The sequence below is a fragment of the Martes martes genome, assembly GCF_963455335.1.
Source record: "Martes martes genome assembly, chromosome: 3".
Classification (NCBI taxonomy): Eukaryota; Metazoa; Chordata; class Mammalia; order Carnivora; family Mustelidae; genus Martes; species Martes martes.
Genome location: NC_137890.1, coordinates 32,738,325 through 32,758,404, shown reverse-complemented (window position 1 = coordinate 32,758,404; position 20,080 = coordinate 32,738,325). Strand labels below are relative to the sequence as shown.

Below are 20,080 nucleotides of genomic sequence, written 5' to 3'. Positions count from 1 at the left end.
CTTCACAGACACTAATATCTTGCAGAATAAGAGACATGTCCATTTGTTAGCATAATTATTTACCTCAGTCTCTACTGTCCTTTTATACATAATGTCACAGTCAACAAAATATTATAAGACACAAAAACAAAGCAAGTTACCTGCTGTCAAGAGATAAAGCTATCAATATAATCGGATCCCAAGATGGCAGAGATATTGAAACTACCAGAAATACCTTAAAATAACTACAATTAAAATGTAAAAGAATCTGGAAAAAAAGACAGACAAAAGGGATAAATGGAGAAATTCAATAAACTGAAAAATTTTTTAAGTGATATAAAAACACTGAAGAAGCAGCTTTATATCAAAGATAATTCTTTCACTGAGTTTACAAAAAAACTCAACAGAAAGAATTAGTGAACTTGAAGATAGGAAGACACAACAGGAAGAATTAGTGAACTTGAAGATAGATCAAGAAAAATTATTCAGACTGAAAACTGAATGGGGTGTGGCAGTTGCGGAGGATCCGAGACCTAAGGGACAATTTGAAGTAAACTAATGTACTTGTCCAAATGGTCCAGAAAGAGAGAAGAGAAAAAAGGGGGCAGAAGAAATACTTATAAAAATAGTGGGAAAAACCTGTGAAAAATTAGAAAGGACAATAAACTACAGATCAAAGAAGCTAAGAGAACTCCTAAACAGGATAATTACAAATGATAACAAACCTATCTGTGTAAAAACATCTGGTTTTACTGAAAACCGAAGTTAAAAAATATATCCTGAAGATAGAGAAAAATAACATTACATATGGAGCCACAAAAATCAGAATGACAAAGGACATCTCTTCGGAAACTATGTAAAGTAGAGGGTAATATGGCATAGCAACATATCTAAAGTAATGAACGGAGAGAAAAACTGTCAAACTAAAATTCAAACCCAGCTAAAATATTTCAGAAACAAAGGCAGATAGACTTTTTCAGATAAACAAATCTGTGAAAAATCACTGTCAGCAAACCTGCATTTCAAGAAATATTTTCTTTAGGCAAAAAAAAATACGATACCAGACAGAAATTTAGAACAAAGAAATAAAAGAATCTTTGAAGTATAAAAAAAAAATCAGTAAATACAAACAAAGACCTTTTATTCTGATTTATAATCCATATTAAAGGGAACTAAATCTTTAAAGCAAAAGCAATACCTAGGAAATACATGGTTCATAATATGTATAAGTTAAAATGTATTAAGAAAATAACATAAACAGTGGGAGAGAAAAAAAAAGGGCAGTATACTGTTACAACTTTCTTTCTGACATCATACAGGAAGTGGTCTTGTATCATAAGACCGTGAGAAATTAATGACATATATTGTAAACCCTACAGTAACCACTAGAAATATAAAACAAAGACCTGTAATTACTGGAGATAAAATTGACTACTAGAAAATAATCAAGCCCCAAAAAAGATAAGATATGGAAAAATAAGAGTAAAAAACTAGGTGAGACAAAGAAAACAAACAGCAAGTTATTATATTGAAACCCAATCATATCAAAATAATGTTTAAAGTAAACAAACAAATCATTCCAAGTAAAAGTTAAGAGATCATAAAATTGGATTAAAAATTCACACACAATTCTATGTTGTCTATAAAGGAAAAACAGGGATATTACATGATGATAAAGGGGTCAACTCACCAAGAAAACACAACAATCCTAGATATGTATGCACCTAATAACAAAGCTTTCAAAATGCATAAAGCAAAAACTAATAGACCTGAAGATAATCAGATTAATTCATGATTGTATTTTAAATACTAAACCTTTCTTTCCCTATAGCTGACAGATCCAAAGAGAGAGAGAAAAAAAAAAATCAGTTGACAATACAGAAGACTGAACATTATTAACCAACTTGGCACACTGATATTTACAAAATATAGACCTAATTGACATTTATAGAATGTCCCACCCAATAATGACAGGACACATGGTTTGTATGTATAATGTTCACCAATACAGAGTATATACTGAGTGATAAAGCAAATCTCAGAAAATTTTTAAAGAATCAAAATCATACATACTCTGAAAATAAACCAGTATCAGAAAAATATCTGTAAGATTTCCAAGTATTGACTACGAAACAACACAATCCTAAACAACTCAAAGTAAACAATGAAATCACAATTGAAATTAGAAAATATTAACTGAATTAAAGTTTAAAGGAGCCGTGCTCAAAGGAAAATTTATGGCATTATATCCTTATGTAAGAAAAGAAAAAAAGGTCTCAAATCAACACTCTAAGCTTCCATCTTAAAAAAACTAAAAAGAGAACCAATTAAACCTGTGACAAGCATAATAAAGGAAATAATAAAGGTCAGGAATCAATGAATTAGAAAAAAAGTAAAAATTAGAGAAAAAAATTAATGAAACCAAAAGCTGACCCTTTCAAAACATCAGTAAAATTAATAAACCCCTGGCCAGACTGATCAGGAGAAAAGGAGAAAAGTGACCAGTCACCTAAATCAGATATAACAAGTTATCAGTACAGATCCTACAATCATTAAAAGAACAGGACAATATAAACAACTTTATGCCAATAAATTCTGTAACTTAGGTGAAAAAGCCAAATTCTTTCAAAAACACAAACCAAGATGTTTAATTCACAAATGATCATATAATCTGCATAGCTCTGTATGTGGTGAATAAATTGACTTTATAGTTAAAAGCCTTCCTGCAAAGGGGGGGGGGGGACAAAAACCTTTAAATCCAGATGGATTCTCTGGTGAATTCTTCCACACATTTAAGGAAGAAATAATTCTACACAAAGTATTCCAAAAAAATAGATGATAGAACACTTCCATTGTTATTTTAGGAGGCTAGGAATAATCTGAAAGCAAAATCAGATAAAAATATTAAAAGAAAAAAAAAAGAACTGAACAGTATAAACACATATCTTAAGTCTTAACAAAATATTCGAAAATCAAATATAGCTATATATAACTAGATAATGCACCAAGAACAAGTAAGACTTTTACAAGTAATGAGAGTCTGGCACAACATTAAAAAATCAAGCCACACAATTAATTCACCATACCAACAGACTAAAACAGAAAATCGTATCATCTCAGTAAATATAAAATAGCCAAAAACCTATGAAAGTACTTAGAACTAAATTTAAGTGAAAATAACCATTACAAGTAAAATACTAAGATCTTTTTGAACCATAAAAAACTATATAAACAGAAAGACATCCACGTTCTTGAATGGGGATGATACACTGCACTAAAAATATTAAAATGTTAATTGTCCCCAGAGTATATACAACATAATGCAATTCCCATTAGAATCACAACAGGGTTTTTGTGTATTTTTTGTCCAGGGGAGTTGGGACAATGGATGACATATTCCTTAGATTTGGACTTTACTACTTTAAAAGGAAAAAAAAATCTGATACTATCATAGGATATCTGAGAACATAATACAATTGCAGAATTTATATTTACTGGTAAAAGAACACATTACTTTAAAAATGGTGCTAATATGCATCTGAAAGTAAATAAAAGTGGATCCATCTTCTATAGCACATATAACTAAAAATTACAAATTTACTAAAGATAAGATCAAAGTGGAAGGGAAAAATTCAGTGTAAGTGTAGATTACACATCTGTTGTGTCAATGGAGAAAACATTAAAAAAGTTAAGTAGGACAGAACGAACTGATTATATAAAAATTAAAAATGTTATACATCAAAAGATACCTCTTGAACAAACAAAAGATCAGGTTTGGTTTTTTTTAAGATTTTATTTATTCATGTCAGAGAGAGAGAGAGCACAAGCAAGGAGAGTGGCAAGCAGAGCAGGCAGAGAGAGAAGCAGGTTCCCCCTAAACTCCCCTCCCCACTCCCCCCACACCCAAGCAAGGAGCCCGATGCAGGACTCCATCCCAGGACCCCCAGATCATGACCTGAGCACAAGACAGACACTTAACTAACTGAGCCACCCAGGCACCCCAAAGGTCAGTTTTTGAAAAAAGTCTTTGCAATCCAGATATCAAATGGTTAATAGCTATAATATATAAAGAACTCCAACCAAAGGACAACAACCAAGTAGAAAAATGAGCAGAGTATGAAAAGGCAATTTTTAGAAGAACAACTCCAATGTACCTACAAATATAGAAAAAGATGTTCAATGTCACCAGCAGTCAGGAAATACTAATTTAAAGTAACCATGAGATACTACTGCACAACTATCAGACTGGGAAAGTGTCAACTTTTCCTAATGGAGTTTCAAGTTAAGGATTTTGCCTGCATTACTGGTAAAAAGAACTGCTACAGCCTTTTTCTTCAAAGCAATGTGGCAACATTTTGAAGCAGGACATAATCCCACCCTGAGAATCTATCCCATTGGTCTGTCAGAGTGTAGATATAAAGATATTTCTCTATTGTTTCTATATTGTTATTAGTAGAAATTATTCTATATTGTTATTAGTTTCTATAGTGTAATTAGTGGAAAAACTAGAAACAAAAGTGTTGCCCATCAATAAGTTAATGGTTCAGTAGACTATGAAATAACCGTACTTGGGAATATAAGGCAATATTTTGTTTTCACTTTTGTTGTTTTTTTTTAAATGGAGTAGAGATACAGTAGTAGAGTGCGACTATTTCCCTTAGGCAGTACTGAACCAAAAAACAAATTTGACAACAGTCTCCAAAATATAATCCCATTTTTATAATCCGTGATCAAAAAACTTTGTGTAAATGTGTTTATGATGTTTAGGATATGGAGAAAAATGTAAAAGGACACATAGTTCTGATGACATGGGTTACGGGGGAATGGAATGTTATTGCTGGTAATGAGAAGTAGGGAAAAAAAAGAAAAAAATGAAGTTTAAAGTCTTCACACACATACTTTTATCAGAGAGATGTATTTGTAAACACTGCTCAATGAGTTTAGGCGAAACACTTCTTTCCTACAGATCTTAAGTTGTCCTTTAAAAACCTTAGTCATAAAAGTAATAATAGTAATAATAAATTCATTTAAATAAATAGCTCGCTTTGAGTTGGTTATAAGCACTAAATGAGAGAATGCCTTTTAAGTGTACCATACACATTTTCAGTACAGCAAGCACAAAATACACCTTTTTTGAAAGGAAAAAGAAACCTAAAACAATCACATGCTTAAATGGAAAAGATTTTCTGATAAGATGAAAAGTACTCAAAAGAAACTAAAACATGAATCTAAAAATATATAGGTATTATTTTTAGGCACACTAAGGATCTACATGAAAATAAAATAAACCGAAATATATACAGTATGGCCCTCCCTCTGGGTGTAGCTTCAGGGCTTCCTCCTGATCTGCACACGGGACAGAGAATATCTTTGTACTTTCAGCACCTAGCACAAGACTTGGTACATGGTAAGTGATGAACCGTCTCCTCATTTTCTTCAAAGTAGAGATGCCTCTATTTGCACAGACTCTTCTAAAATCTGAGCTATTGCATATGGCTTTTTTAATGCCCCTTTAAAGTACATTTTGGAAGGGGATAGAATTCATCCAATAAGACTGACTATCTCACATGAGCTAGATGCTAGACACAGGCACCTCTTTTTTGCAAAGCAGACTTTCAAAATCTAAGACTAAACGAAACTTAGGAAGACAGCCGTGGAATGAAATGGAAAAAATTATGTTACTGGTGTTGGAAATCAAGGTTCTAGTTTTGGCTTGGCCACCTTCTAGTTATTTTACCTTCATATGACTTTAATATCCTTGCGAATAAAATCGTGACATGTGTCCTGTCTACCTTATAGGATTGTCAGGATGAAACTAAAACCACCCTGTAAACCACCAAGCACTAACCAAATTTCTTTTTGTTAGCCCACACTTCCCAAGTATTCTGGAGTGTCTTAATTACCGAGCTATTTATAAATGAAAACAACTGCTTCAGCCTAGCGCCTTGGTATGATCCTAATATACTCAATAGAGAGCTCAGTATACAACAGGAATTCTATCACTGCCCTTTATAGACTCATTAAGAGTGGATTTCTTTCTTGTCATACATTGTGTCAAAATGAAATGTTGTGTGTTTCCTTAAGTGTTCTGTAGTTACACCTAAAGCAGAAAGCTAATGCACTTTCCAGAGGGTGTCACTCTGAACAACCAACCACTTTAATGTAAAGTTTCTTCCTAAATATCCCTTCAAGCCACACCTCTGATAAATTACAACTGACTGTGACCTTCTGTAAAACTGATTGGTTTCCAAGTTTTTCCTTCTGTTGTTCTTAAGTTAAAAAAAAAAATCTTACTCTCATATTCAAGGTTTTTGGCCAAAGGTAAAATTCTCATCATTTATAAATAAATTACATCAAATCTTCAGCGATATGAAAAAATTTCACTAGACAGCTTCACAGAAGGGATATTTTTAAAATTTTATTAACCAATCATGACATATATATACATATATATATATGTGTGTGTATATATATATATATTTTCCCCCAAATAAACTTCTCTAAACTCGTTATAACACTGCATGCCCTACTAGCCAAGCACTTCCCAGGCTTTATTTTTGGGAATCACAATTTTCTGGTGATAAGGCAAATGATAAAACACCATAAAGCCATCAGCTCTAAAAGATAACAGAAAAGGAGATGTGAAATCACCACAGTAGCCAAAATATGATTTTAATTTGCTTTCTTATTCTTATAGGTTTGCTTTTTTCTTTAGAAAGTAAATGTTTCCCACAAAGAATTGTTGCCATATCCATGAAAAACCTGAAACTCTTGATTTCCCAGATAAAGGGCATTTTTTCCTATGCATTTCGTTTAAGTAACTTACAGCCCTTGGTCCATTTATCACAAATTGCTTTATTATAATTTTCTACATTAAGTCTTACCTCCTCTCCTTGATTTCAGCTCAGTAATGATGATGTCCTACCCATTTTTATACATGATTCCATATACATGATAGGAATATATATATATATATATATATATATATATATATGTCAGAAGAGGTAAGGCATTTTTTAGAGAGATTATGTTTTTTCTTACTTTTATGATACCTCTGACTATAACAGCCTTATCAAATGGCACAATGCATATTGGCCAGAAGTTACTGGTTGACTACTGTCATTTGGAAACATCCTGTAGCTGTTGCCTTCTAAAATAATTTTTTGGATTAGGTCTCATAATTTGTTTCAGTACACGGATCACCCATCACAGAACTGGCGTCTGTATTAAAGTAAATATTCTAGTAAATGTATTCTAGGAAGTGTAGTATGTCAATATAATCTACAAATAAAATAACAGCCTCTAAACACAATATTTGTATAATATTCCCCTTTTTTGCTCAATTCTACAACAAGTTTAACTCTGGAATAGCATACTTAATGCTAAAGGGAGAGCAGAGTAACACAGGGAGGAAAGAGTGACACAAAGGCTTTCCAGCATTCAAATCTTCACTTTGGCGCTAGTTGGCTGTTGACCACGATCGCACCAATTTGGTGAAAATCAGTTCCTACATCTATAAAATAGAAACCATAATGTCATATATAGGTACTCAAAGAATATTAAATAGAGTAATCTCATGTTTTACAATATATAATGCACTCCTGGAAACCTACACAAAATCCAAATAAGTGTTAAGTCAAGGGACCAGACTTATGTTTTAAAGGAGATCCACTCCCACAGACAAAAGAAAAATTACAAACTCTATAGTTACATGTAATCTATTAAGTTCTGTACTAAAAACAGATGTATAGCATTCTGTATATTCCATAATCTTATTTTTCACAATTTATAAGATTAACTCCATTAAGTACCTCCAAAGAGTCACTTTTCAACACACCTAATGATTTGTTTCAACTGTGTATCAAGATGATAAACCCTGTTTCTTACAAGTCGAAGCAGCACTTTCATTTTCTGCCTTTTTCCATTTATTTTGTTAATGAAAAGCAAAAGTAGTACAATTTTCAAATAATCTTTAAAATTATTGTCAAAAATAGCAAAGTCACGGGGTGGGGAGGGGGGGAAGGAACTCTTACTTGGCACTGAGCACCATCACACAATAGCTTTAAAAAACACCATCTGTGAACTGATGTCCCTAAGTCAAGATCCAGTATATAAAAGGTATTCTAGGGGTCTCCACACATACTATAGTATAAACATAGTATATTCATAGTATAAATTATTTGGAAGTCAACCTACACATACCTGTATACTAAAGAGTACATACCAAATAAGCCAACACATGAGAAACACGGTGCCTAACTTCTGCACAAGAAAGAGCAGCTACTTTATTTTGTTGCTACCCTTCATTCCAAATGGATTACTTTATAATCCAATGATTCTAAACTGTCTGCTTTTAATAGAAATCCCTTATAATCCAGCAATCACATCACCAGGTATTTACCCAAAGAATACAAAAACACTAATTCAAAAAGATACATGCCCCCTGGTATAGCAGCATTATGTACAATAGCCAAGATTCGGAAACAGCCGAAGTGTCCATGGATATATGAGTAGAGGCCGCAAATACGCAATGGAATATTACTCAGCGATGAAAAAGAATGAGATGTTGCCATTTGCAACAAGATGGATGGAGCTACTGAGTATAATGCCAAGTGAAATCAGTCAGAGAAAGACAGATACCATATGATTTCACTCATATGTGGAATTTAAAAAACAAACGTGCAAAGGGAAAAAAAGAGAGACACATCAAGAAACAGACTTAATTATAGAGAACAAACTGATGGTTACCAGAAGGGAAGTGGGTGGGGGGTTGTGTTAAATAGGTGATGGGGATTAAGGTGTTCACCTGTCCTGATGAGCACTGAGTGATGTATGGAAATGCTGAATCACTGTATTTTACACCCGAAACGAACATAACACTGTATGTTAACTAACTGAAACTAAAAACTTACAAAAAGAGAGAGAGGCACCAATACCCTGGAACAAACTAATATTTATAGAGCACTAAATGTGAACAAGGTACATATACTAGATGTTTTATGGACATCACCACAGTTTTCGTCCTCAAACCCATCTACAAAGCTGACATTACTTGTTCTTGTTTTTACTTATCAATGGGTAAAGGGAGACTTGGAGAATTAACTTGCCCTGTTAGACAGCCAAAACCTGAGTAGTCTGAGGTTTCAAACCCAGCGTTGTTCGACTCCACTACAAAGCTTCATTTTGCAAAAATAAAATTTTAAAAATTCAAGAAAATATTGTGAATTGTGGAATGGCTAAGAGAGTTGAATATACATAGCTAGAAAAGATGTAGGTAGGAAATATCCATGACACTGCCCTTTAGCTACTGAAGGGTTAGTGTGGGACTGCACTCCTTCATTTGTTCTTCCCATGAGTATTTTAGCCCTGGCCCTGTATGATGAGTCACAATGGTAGGCACTGGGTGAGAAGCCGGGACAGTAGCTTTGAGGAGGATACACTTCCTGCTCTCAAGGGGACAAGGCAAAGCAACAAGCAATTATACCAGATGGAACAGCATGTACTCCAGGGCCACAGAATACAGACTAGAAGCCTGGATGTTCTCAAAGCAAGGGCTGGTAAATAGAGTCCCACAGAAAGTGATGTTTACAGTAATAGCTGTTAACATGAACAGGAGTTAGGGTATTTGTGCCACATGGAAAGAGCCTGGAACGAGTTATATCGATGAGCTAGTTTGAGTGTTTCTTTGCTCTTGCAAGAATAGTGTTTACACAGTGTGAAAGCATACTTTGTTTCTTAACTAAAGAAAATGTAGCTGGGGAGAAATTATGTAAATTAATATTGCTCTTAATTTTCTCAAATGTATGTGTGTAAAGAAATGTGTGTGGCAGAAAAAGGTGTGCATATAAAATGTGTTCAACAGATTTTCAAATATCCATGCAATATCTCCATCATTTACCTCTCTTTACTGTGCATGTATTGTGTTACAATGTTTTGAGTCTAACCAAGACACCTTAAGCCATAAATCAGACATAGCTTAATCAACAGAATCTTGGCTTAACTAGGAATTTGCAGTTCAATAGACTGTTCTAAATCATAGTACAACAGCACGAATGTAATGATTCTATAAAAAAAAAAAATTAAAGGGATTTTTAATGACCAGTTGATAGAAGTTTCAGTTGACTCACTGAAGAAATAGCCTGGAGGTTTACAATCCCTAAATAATCACTGTTGATCTTTATTTTCTGTTTTCTGTAAAATGATCATGGGAACTGTATTTTCATGGACCTTCTTCAGAAAACCTCGGATACCTCACCTGCATTATATAAATGGGAATAGTCCGTAACTTTCATACCAGCTAGAGAAACTTTTTAAGAATGACTTTCTCAAGGTCACAGAGCAAATCTCTGGTGAGACAGGAATGGAATTCATGACCTTTGACTGCCAGAAGTTTTCTACCCACACTCGGAAATTCCTTCTCCATAAGTGTAATTTATATGCTCACTTTGAGAGGCTGGAAAGTTCATCCCTTGTAGGGATGTGGGGGATGGAGAGGGAGTGGTTTCCCTGTCCAATCGGTTGCCACACCAGTACTTTCTAGTTTTACAAAGTGATTTGTACCCACACTATCTCCTTTCACCCTCACCACAACCCTGTAAAATGCACGTTATTTTTCCCATTTTCTAGACTCGGAGAGGTTAAGAAACGTGACCAAGGTCATTCAGAGTTAGAAGGCAAGAGCCCCTAATTCAAACTGTAGTATCTCTACCCCTTAAATCCGTCCAGACAACAGGATATATACTCTTAGCAGATACCTGATTGGGAAATGAATAAACATTTTCTTTAGAGTTATTTATTTCATTTTTTACAATCCTTCCTCTTGGTTTTCATTTAGTTTTGCTGGTTTGTTTTCTTTGGGGAAGGGCTGTTTTCATGCTGTACGTTTGCTTGCTAAAATCAAAAAAAAAAAAAAAACCAAGTGAGAATAATATTACTAAACATAGGCTTTGAGAAAACAAATTGTGTGCTTTCCCTCTTTATTCGATGAGGGGGGGAGGGGGCTTTTTACTATAATTCTTCTTAGTGTATGCGGCATGGGGGGGTATATATACCAACATAGAAAGACAATATAAAAATTCGCATTCATAAATATAAATACTGTGTATGTATGCACACAGGTACATACATAAAAAAGCAAACACACACACACACACACACACACACACACAACTACACATATACATCATGACAGGAATTATTCTGAAAACCCCTAAGTGTGGTGAATGTAGCACTGGGAACACAATTCCTGGCGTCTTGGCCAGTCCATCATAATAGGGGCAGCCTCTGTTACTCTGATGGGACTGGGAAAACTGTCCCAGAGCTCTGCAACTGCTTCTCGCCTTCCACACACGAGGGCAGTGGCAAGGGCTTTCTACTACACCATCTGTACCTAAAAAGCGATACTGTTTGGACCAGTCCAGTTACATTAATATCCAAAAATATATACCATGGAATTAGCCACAGAAGAGAAGCAGGACTTTAAGTTGAAAAAAAGACAGGAAGAAAGGCCATACCAGAGCAGAGTTTTTTGGGTGAATATCCTGCAATCTACTGCCAGACCAAAACAAATTTTTATGGAGCAACAAGACTACTCAAGTAGCCACTTTTATGACAATAAACACCCAAAACCGAAAAATCCTTTTGTAACATAATTACTGAGAATATATAGAGAAAGCAACCATTTAATCCGCAGCATGTGTTCTCCACCACAAGAACTCAAAAGCTGACATCAGATGGGGTGTGGCCGGTCTAGGCCCTGGAAATGAATTCTGGTCTGTTGAAGTCAAACAGTTCTCTGGACCGGTTTGGGATCTAGAAACACAGCAGATCTCACGGAGCCTAAGGCTGTTGACCTCCTGGGCATAGGGCAAGGCCCATCTGTTTACTAGCATTTTGATTTGGGGAGCTGTGGTTGTGGTGGATGAGTTAAGGCTGTGGTTTATAGGGTGTTGCCAGTGATTTAATGTTAATATTTTTCCCCTTACATTTTGTACATACTTAAGATTGAAAGCTGTGTGTAATTTGTAGGCTGAAAAATAAATAAAAAGAAAAATTTCACACAGAAAATAAACGGACACCAGGCAAAAAGACATATATTTCCACTCTACTGGCATACAGTATTTTCAAAATGTAAATGACAAAGGTAAGCAACTGCAACCTATTTTAGGAATTATTTATAAAAATGAAAGTTGTTTTCAACAAAGAATAAGATAGTCATGGGTGTCGATTCTAAATAAATCAGTGTGGAGTTTTTTAGCTACTGTTCATTAATCAACATGGAAGCAGGAGTGGGGAGACTTCCTTATCCAAAAAAAGAGTAACTTTAAAAATGAGTTTGTGCCTCTAGTATTGTAGAATACAACTATGTTGCATTAATCCACAAATCACTGACAGTTGTATTTATGAAGTTAACACTCTAAGAAGACTGTTTCTCCTATATACAAAGAAAACCTCTTTAGCACCCCCCAATTTAATGTGATTGTACCAGTGAAATTCACATAAATATGAAATTCCACACTTTCCATCTCATGCGATGGTAAAAACGTCCCGGGCCTTTATATGTTCAACTATTTAACAATATCACCTCACTGGTAAGGTTACTCAATAGTCTAGATTAACCAATACTGGCTGCAGTTCAAGATGCCCTCAGTGTAGGCCTAAAGGCCTAAGCACTTGTGTCCTCTTTGCAGAAAGGAAAAACAAACAACAAAAACAAAAGCAAAACCATACCAAAAAAACCCACCTATGTTTAAGACCAAATTATTTCATTAAGCTGTTAACAGCCTGCTTCATGATATAACATTTAAAACTCACTCAGTCTGTTAAAGTGCTTGTTTACTTTTCACAGGAGGTGGGGAAGTAATCCCCTAGGAACATATACATAGTTTTAAATGATCAGAACACCATTGCTATTATATGCCTGATGCACACTCTTCGGAATGAATGAACGTCAAGCATCCTGATTTGTTTTTCCCTTGGCCTGGGGAGAGTGAGCCCACGAGCGTTTGCAGTCCCTTCCCTTTCTGTACACACATAGGCTGCAGCTGTAGTAAACAACCACCAGCCAAGAGTTGCTAAGGTCAAGGTCTCAAATGCTACAGCAGGACCAGTTTTCTCCCAAAGGACATTCGGTTACTGAAAAAGAACTTTCTGGAGGAAAAAATATATATATATATTAAGGGCTCACCGGCACAACAATCTTCATTCAATAAATAGTAAGACAAAGCATTCCAAAATAAAGTTTATCTGAACGAAGATTCTTTCAAATGGGCATTACCAAGTAATAAATCAACTGAAGCAACTCAAAAATAAACAGAAACCCCTCAAGAATGACAAGCCTGACAGAACTGTATTCATTACACAGTTTTATTTCATAAACTAAAAGTCCCAAATTTTACCAGCCTTCATATATTTCATAATAGTTATGAATTACAAGGCAGAAATAAACCTCTCTCCAAAATACATGACAAACGTCTGCCTATACCTCTATGCTCTAACTGCTCTCTCCCCAACCCAAAGCAGCTTACCAGACTCAAGCTAGTCTTCACATTGACCAGCCTGCAGCAAGAGATACAACTTATGCAACTGAAATGTTTGTCCTTCAACATCCCATGTCCACTGAGCTTCCACAGTTAAACATTTTCTAGCCTGGAAGTATACCCCTTTATCACAACCAATTTTTATGTGGTTCTAAACAAATGTAAACAACATGGGAATGAGGTCTACAAACAGCACAGCCTGGCTCCTGGGGGGGGAAGGGGTGTCGCTGTTTTTATTAAATGCCAATTCCAAAGAGCATTTCTTAGATGATGGAATACACCCACTCTTCAAAGTGACCACTCCTATTCCCATCACGAGCTGCGCCCTGTTAAAAGCCACCAAATTTATTTCAAAGCATTTGCTTATCCAAACAACTCTATCCTCCAGTAAGAAAAGGGCCTGCAGGCGTCTAGGTGGATTTGCAGAATGACGTTATTTGATTGACAGATGTCTACTGAAGCCACTGGATGCACATGCAGTAAATGTAAATAGAGCTGCTCACCTCCCCAGTGTTACTGAGAAACAGAATATTAAAGCTGATTTAAAATAAAATACCCGAGTGCTCGGCGGAGAATTCTATTAGCCAGTGGAATTGCTTAAAACAATCCATACAGAACGATACTTAAAATCTGTACGGTTAAATTAGAGAGCTGACAATATTAACCATACAAACTGTTTATCCAGATTACACATTCCGTTGTACTAATACTCTTTAACTCAACAGTCAGTTTTTATCAGCTGAATTAAGGGTATTACTATTAAAGTATGCAAAACTCGAAGCGCAGGGTGAAGGGGGTTGGGAAGCTGCAGGGCATATAACAAAGGAATTGGTACTTTTTCCAAGCGTTTGCCTCAAATGCACTTCGAAACAGAACTGTTGAGTGCACCCCACCCTTTTCCCCAAAGATAAAAGTTTTCAAAGTTCTAATAGGCAGTTCTCTACCCAACAAAAGCAGGATTGATTCTCCCCGTAGGGGAGCATCTAACATGAACACCAACTAATGTCGCGGAGGTCAAGTCCGAGTCCTGGGAGCGAGCTTCTAAGGCAAGAAGTGGCTCCCAGGCCGTCTCCGCGGGCTTCCCGGCTCGCGTGGACGTGCAAAGTTGCCCCTTGTCAACTCCGGCCGGCTCCCCCGTAATTGAAAATAACAGCCACGGGCCAGCCCCTGGCTACTTCCATGGACCAGGCACCGTAGCAAGTGACAGTTACACATCATTACGACCAGAGACAATAATGAATGTAGCACCAGGACCACTATTCATGCCAGCAGTGTCATCTCCGCCTTAACCCCTTCCCCTCCACTCTCTCCGGTGCACACCCACAGCCCACACAGCCCCGGTGCGGCGGCTATTCTCCGAACTCGCTCTATTCCTGGGGGCAAACTACTTCCACAACACCCCCCCCCCAATTCAGCCCTGGTGTTTTATTTCTCATCCTTGGCAACTGTCAGCCAAACACTGCAACCAACAATCCCACTAGGGGTAGAAAAACATTTGCTTAATTCACGGTACTTGATAAGTTTAAAAAAAAAAAAAAAAGAATTTGGGGGTGGGGGGGAGAAACGTCCTTCTTTCTTCTCCACATATCCGACCGACGCTACTTGCTCTGCAATAGCATCGCCCTCCCTCGGCCCCCTCCCGCTTCCCAACACTTTCCCCCTTTAAGAACATAGACCAACCAAAATGATTTAACTTGAGCAGATGACAGAAGGAAAATAAAACATGTTAAGAGAATACGGTCTGATTCGGGATGGCAAAAAAAAAAAAAAAAAGGAGGGGGTTGTTTATTTTGATAAGAAACGGAATCGGCACAGACCTGAACAGAAGCTGCAGAGCAGGAGAAATTGTTTTCTTTCCCTCACACAGAGTCCCCCTCTCTCTCCCTTTCTCTCTCTCGCACACACACGCGCGCGCACACACTCACTCTCGCACACACACGGCGTCACCCGCGCACACTCACACGCACACTCGCACACGCACAGGCAGAGCCTCTCAGCTGCTCTCTGCAGTTCTCAGGAAATGAATGGGGGGCAACCCAGGGAACTGTTGTACTTGCAAATGACTTACCCGGATCACATGATGCGCTAAATGTAGGGTGGGCCGGTGGGTGGAGGCTGCCGAGACGCGAGCCCCGGTCTAGCGTGGGGAGCCTCGCCAGGCCCGCATCGAATTACCCCGGGGCCCAGCCGAGGGGGTTGCAAGACGCCGCTTCTCCTCCCTTGCAGCCCGCAGCTCAGGAAACCGGAGAGGCGCGGGGGGTGGGGTGGGGTGGGGTGAGGTGAGGTGGGGGGGTGAAAACACCAAACCCCCAAACAAAAGAGCTCCGGGTCCTCCTCCCCAGAAACAAAGCCCCGCCGCTGCGGGCGAGCCCCGGGGTGGGGCCGAGGGCGGGGGCGGCGGCGGGGAGGGGCTCGCTCAGCAGGCGCTAAGTCGCTTTATTGCCATAAAATGGGGCCCCCGAGCCGCTCCGCCCGAGGATTAGGAGGCGGGCTCAGAGTGTGATGGTTGAAATCCCCTGTGGGAAACTAACCCCTCCCCGCTCGCAGAGGTAGAAGGCAACACCCACTGCCCGGCCCTCGCCTCGCCGCCCGGGCCGCCGGGCTGGGGGGTGGGTCCGCGGAGCCTCCACCCCGCCCCACCCCGCCCCACCCCTGCCCCCGCCCCCCGGCCTCCGGCCTCGGCCGAGCTTCCCTTTCACCTGCACCACCTTGCTGCGGCACCCAAAATAACCTACACATGGCCAACGGAGCTTTGGGAGCCGCCGGCCGAGGGGGGCCCGCGGGGCCTCGCGGCGGGTGGAGCCCCCGGATTGCAACTCGCCAGGCGAGGACTCGCGCTGAGCCGCGAGAAAGTCCCCTCTTTTGTGTCAGAGCGCGCAAGGCAGCCTTAGGAAGAGAATTCGGAGGCAAACCGAGCGCGAAGCCCGCTCGGCCCCCCGCCCCCTCCCCGCTCCGGCCCGGGTGGGGGCGTGCAGGGAGGGGGCCGGGCGCCGGAGCCGTCCCCGCGGCTCGCCCGCCAGCTAACTTGGAAAGGTGTGGGCGGAGCCGGCTCCAGCGGCCGGCCGAGGCTGCGGGCGCGGCGGCGCGGCGGCTCCCGGGGACCGCCCCCGGGCGCCGGGCATCGCCCGGGTCGGGCAACAATGGGGTCCGGGCAGGGGCAGTCCGGGCGGGCGGTGCCCTGGATGCTGGGGTGCGCGCGGGGGGTGGGGCGGGAGGAGGGCTGGGCGAGGAAGGAAGCGGGATCATTGTTTGGGTTCGGGAGCGGCGCACTTTGCGGGCGAAGCGGGGGTGTCCTCCCTCCCGGTGCTTCACCTTGGGATGGATGGGGGCGGGGGAAGACGCATGCCTCGCTTGGGAAACGCGGCAGAAGGGGCGCCAGCCCGTGTTAGTTATTCGCGAAAGCAGGCGAACTTGCAGGAGCGGAAGGAAGCTGGAGCTGCAGACCCCTGCCGAGGCCCCGAGAGCTGTGGGGCCCGCGGTATAGGGGAGTCCAGCCCCCCCCCCCCGACCCTGTGCCCCAGTAGGGAGGCACGAGAAGCGAGCGGCCCCTCCCTCCCCGCCCCCGCGCCCGGGAGCGGATCCACGGGATTCTGGGGCTGGAGAGAGGAGGCAGCGGCGGGGCGCCCGTTCCCGCCGCGGCTCGAAGGGCGCGGGGTCAGCGCCGCGCCGGAGGGTCGGCGGGGGCGGGGAGGAGACCGGGCGGAAGCGGACGGGCGGGGTGGGGAGGAGGGCTGGCGGGGCGCGGCGGTCAGCGCCGGAGATGCGAGCGCCACTTTTCTTGCAAACCTAGGTGAGCGCGCTGGGGCTCCCGGGCCCGCCGACACCCCTGCGCGGTGCCCCTGAGCCCGCCCCGCGCGGGAAACCGCCCCGGCGGTGGGAAGGCTGCGAAGGGGAAGTTTATGTTAGGAGAGCAAGATTTGAAGTAATGTGGCACCGAGTGGGGTGGGAAGAGAAACAAGGGAGAGGCCGAGAAACAGGAAATGAGAGCAAAGGAACGACTTCTAGCCAGGAAAAGCCGTGTTCTACATTTTGTGTGGCATTTTCCAAACATCTCTAAAGGCCCGGTGCGCGATATTAATGAAAACAAAGGCGGTGTACCGCCTGGTGCGGTCGCTGCCACCTGCCACAGTCTGTACATGAGGGATGATGGGAAAGGTGGTCCAGCCTGGACGCTGAGTCCACAGCCCACTTCTGATCCTCACGGGACGAGTCAGTGGGCCTGCCTCTTAGACATCCGACAGGATTGAGAGGAGGGCTCTGCCCTGTTCTCGGGGTTCCGAAGAACAACAAATGGCCTAAGTGTGACAGTGTCTGAAAATTACAGACCACTCCTTAAGCAAAGTCGTCTTAGACGAAAGCTGTGATAGCAGGAAGGCGAGGGATGCCCACATCTGAAGGCGTGGGTGCGGCAGGAATCAGGAACCCCGAAGGAAAATGGGACCTGGAGGCGGAGGGGCCATTGCAGGGTGGGGTCTCTATTTGGGGAAAGCGGCTCCGGACCCCACCCCCTGGTCTGACCGCGGTTAACAGCCGCTTACACTGCACTACATCTGGAAGAAACATGAAAAGGCGTGTTTGGAAAACGGTAGAATATCAACAAATGCAGTGTTTAAACGAAAAACTTGCCTCTACTAGAAACACTGTGAAGTTTCCCTCTAGGTGGGGCAGGGAGTGAAGGAAGTGAGTTTAACCGTAAGAGTGAAGGATGCTGTAAGAAATTATGTCATTGTGGCAGTTCTTGTACTAACAGCTCTTTCTCAAAGCTGAGTGGCGGACCGACCATAAATATGTTCTGTAGCAAGTGCTTTTCTGCACGTGGAAAAGCATTCCAAGCTGCACTCCCTTCCTTTGGCAACAGCCAGAGGCATGTAAATAGAATGACAAAAGTACAAGACTCCATTCCGGAGAGATAAGGAAATTAGGGGAAGGTCAATGTTAATATCCAGAATCTGGGTAATATGGTTAAAAGAAGGGAGTACATCAAATATTAGGGGGAAAAGTACTTGCCAATTTTTTTTTAATTGTTGCCAGATAAGAAAGAACAGAAATGTTCGATTAAGGAAACTTCCCAGATTTAGAGGAAAGGAAGAAAGAAGAAAGATACAAATTTAAAAGGCAGAATCACTTCATTGTATGATCTGGGGATGGGTGGGGAAGAGCAAAACCAAAGAATAAAGAAGATGGTTATCACTGAGAGTTAGGATACTGGAGTAAATTATGTGTGTGTCTGTACATACATTTGTGTATATGAACTGAAGTTCCAATTCAGTTCATTTACTCATTCCCTGTATCGAACTTAGCGTTAAACCAACTAACATGTGAACAGAAGGGGAAAAGGTAGAAAAATAGTACGTACACATAGCCTAGCAAAAATATGTGCACATCTTTACATTTTGTCCCTTACCCTACGCTTCCATTTGTGTGCAGGGATATGAAGTCAGACAATGTAAACATGTCAGAATTTTTTCACCAGGAATGTATAATTCTGACCGCATACAAGAATGTTTTGAAATTACAGAATCATAAAATTTCAGGGTTGAAAGTATCTTTCATATCCCATTCTTTACAGTACTTTAATTCTGTTTAAAACCAAGATAATTTGGGTCAAAGATGACTCATTTTCCTAAATGCATATACTTCTTTGACTTAGTCTTCATTATTACAAGTACCAAAAGATGAATGGATTAACAAGGCTGCTAGAGGTTGGTATTCTGAGTTTTTTAAACTTGGTATTCTTTTACCTAACATCTTGTCCCAGAAAAGAGAAGAACATACACGCACCCCCAATGCAAATAATATCTCACTCAGTGTAAATGATAAGGCAGAACGTACAACTAGAGATTTTAAGTAGTTAATGTAAAAATAAATGTTACCTACCTGCAAACTTTTTGTCAGATCTTCTTAATTATACTTTACCAGTGGTAATACTCTGAAAAATTAGTGTCAATGATAGAAAAATCTTTTACAGTATTAAGAGTATTATCTGTACCACACCCTGATTTCTCTAAGGTAAAGACTCTCTTCAGTATCTGTGTATATTTAAAGTTCTTAAGCCTTTGGATTAGTGATGCCAAGGATCGCATGGATGATTTAACACTAATATAATTTCAGGCAGGGATGGGGGAAAATTGAGTCCATTTTTAGAAGTAAAAGCTGTGTTGAAAGACTAGACTTGATTCAAAGTCAAAATAAAAGTGACTTCCAAAGCTTTAAATAAATCTTAAACTATAGTCTTGACTTCTCCCTGGGGTCAGAAGTGAACATGTATTGTCAGGTTTCCATGCCCATTTTTTTCACATGTCGTATTTTGGCAATGATGTTCTGCAAAAGGAACTTTTCCTGTTTGAGTTTGAGAAAGGCATGTAAAAAGCCTTACTAGGAATGCAAACAGCTGGTGATATTATGTGATTACATGGTAAACAACATGTTTTGATTTGAGTGAGGAGCTGTCTGGAAATTAGAGGAAAATGACATTTTATAACTTTGTTTTGTTGCAATCAATACAGTTTTTGGTCCTTCTAGCTTAAATATCTTTATTGCACCCCCAGACGTATCTCTTCTTT

General features: G+C 40.2%; 1 protein-coding gene across 4 annotated transcripts in view; it reads right to left on the bottom strand.

Annotated features, from left to right (window-relative positions):
* KLF12 (KLF transcription factor 12) overlaps positions 1–15,987 on the bottom strand; it is a 425,486-nt gene extending 409,499 nt beyond the window's left edge. The window contains exon 1 of one of the 4 annotated variants that reach the window (XM_080799529.1): positions 15,586–15,987. The gene's annotated coding sequence lies outside the window, so the exon portion shown is untranslated. Of the gene's footprint in view, positions 1–15,334; positions 15,544–15,585 lie in introns of those variants that run through there. The other 3 variants (XM_080799528.1, XM_080799530.1, XM_080799531.1) reach the window with 3 other exon arrangements.
* Positions 15,988–20,080: the final 4,093 nt, after the last annotated feature.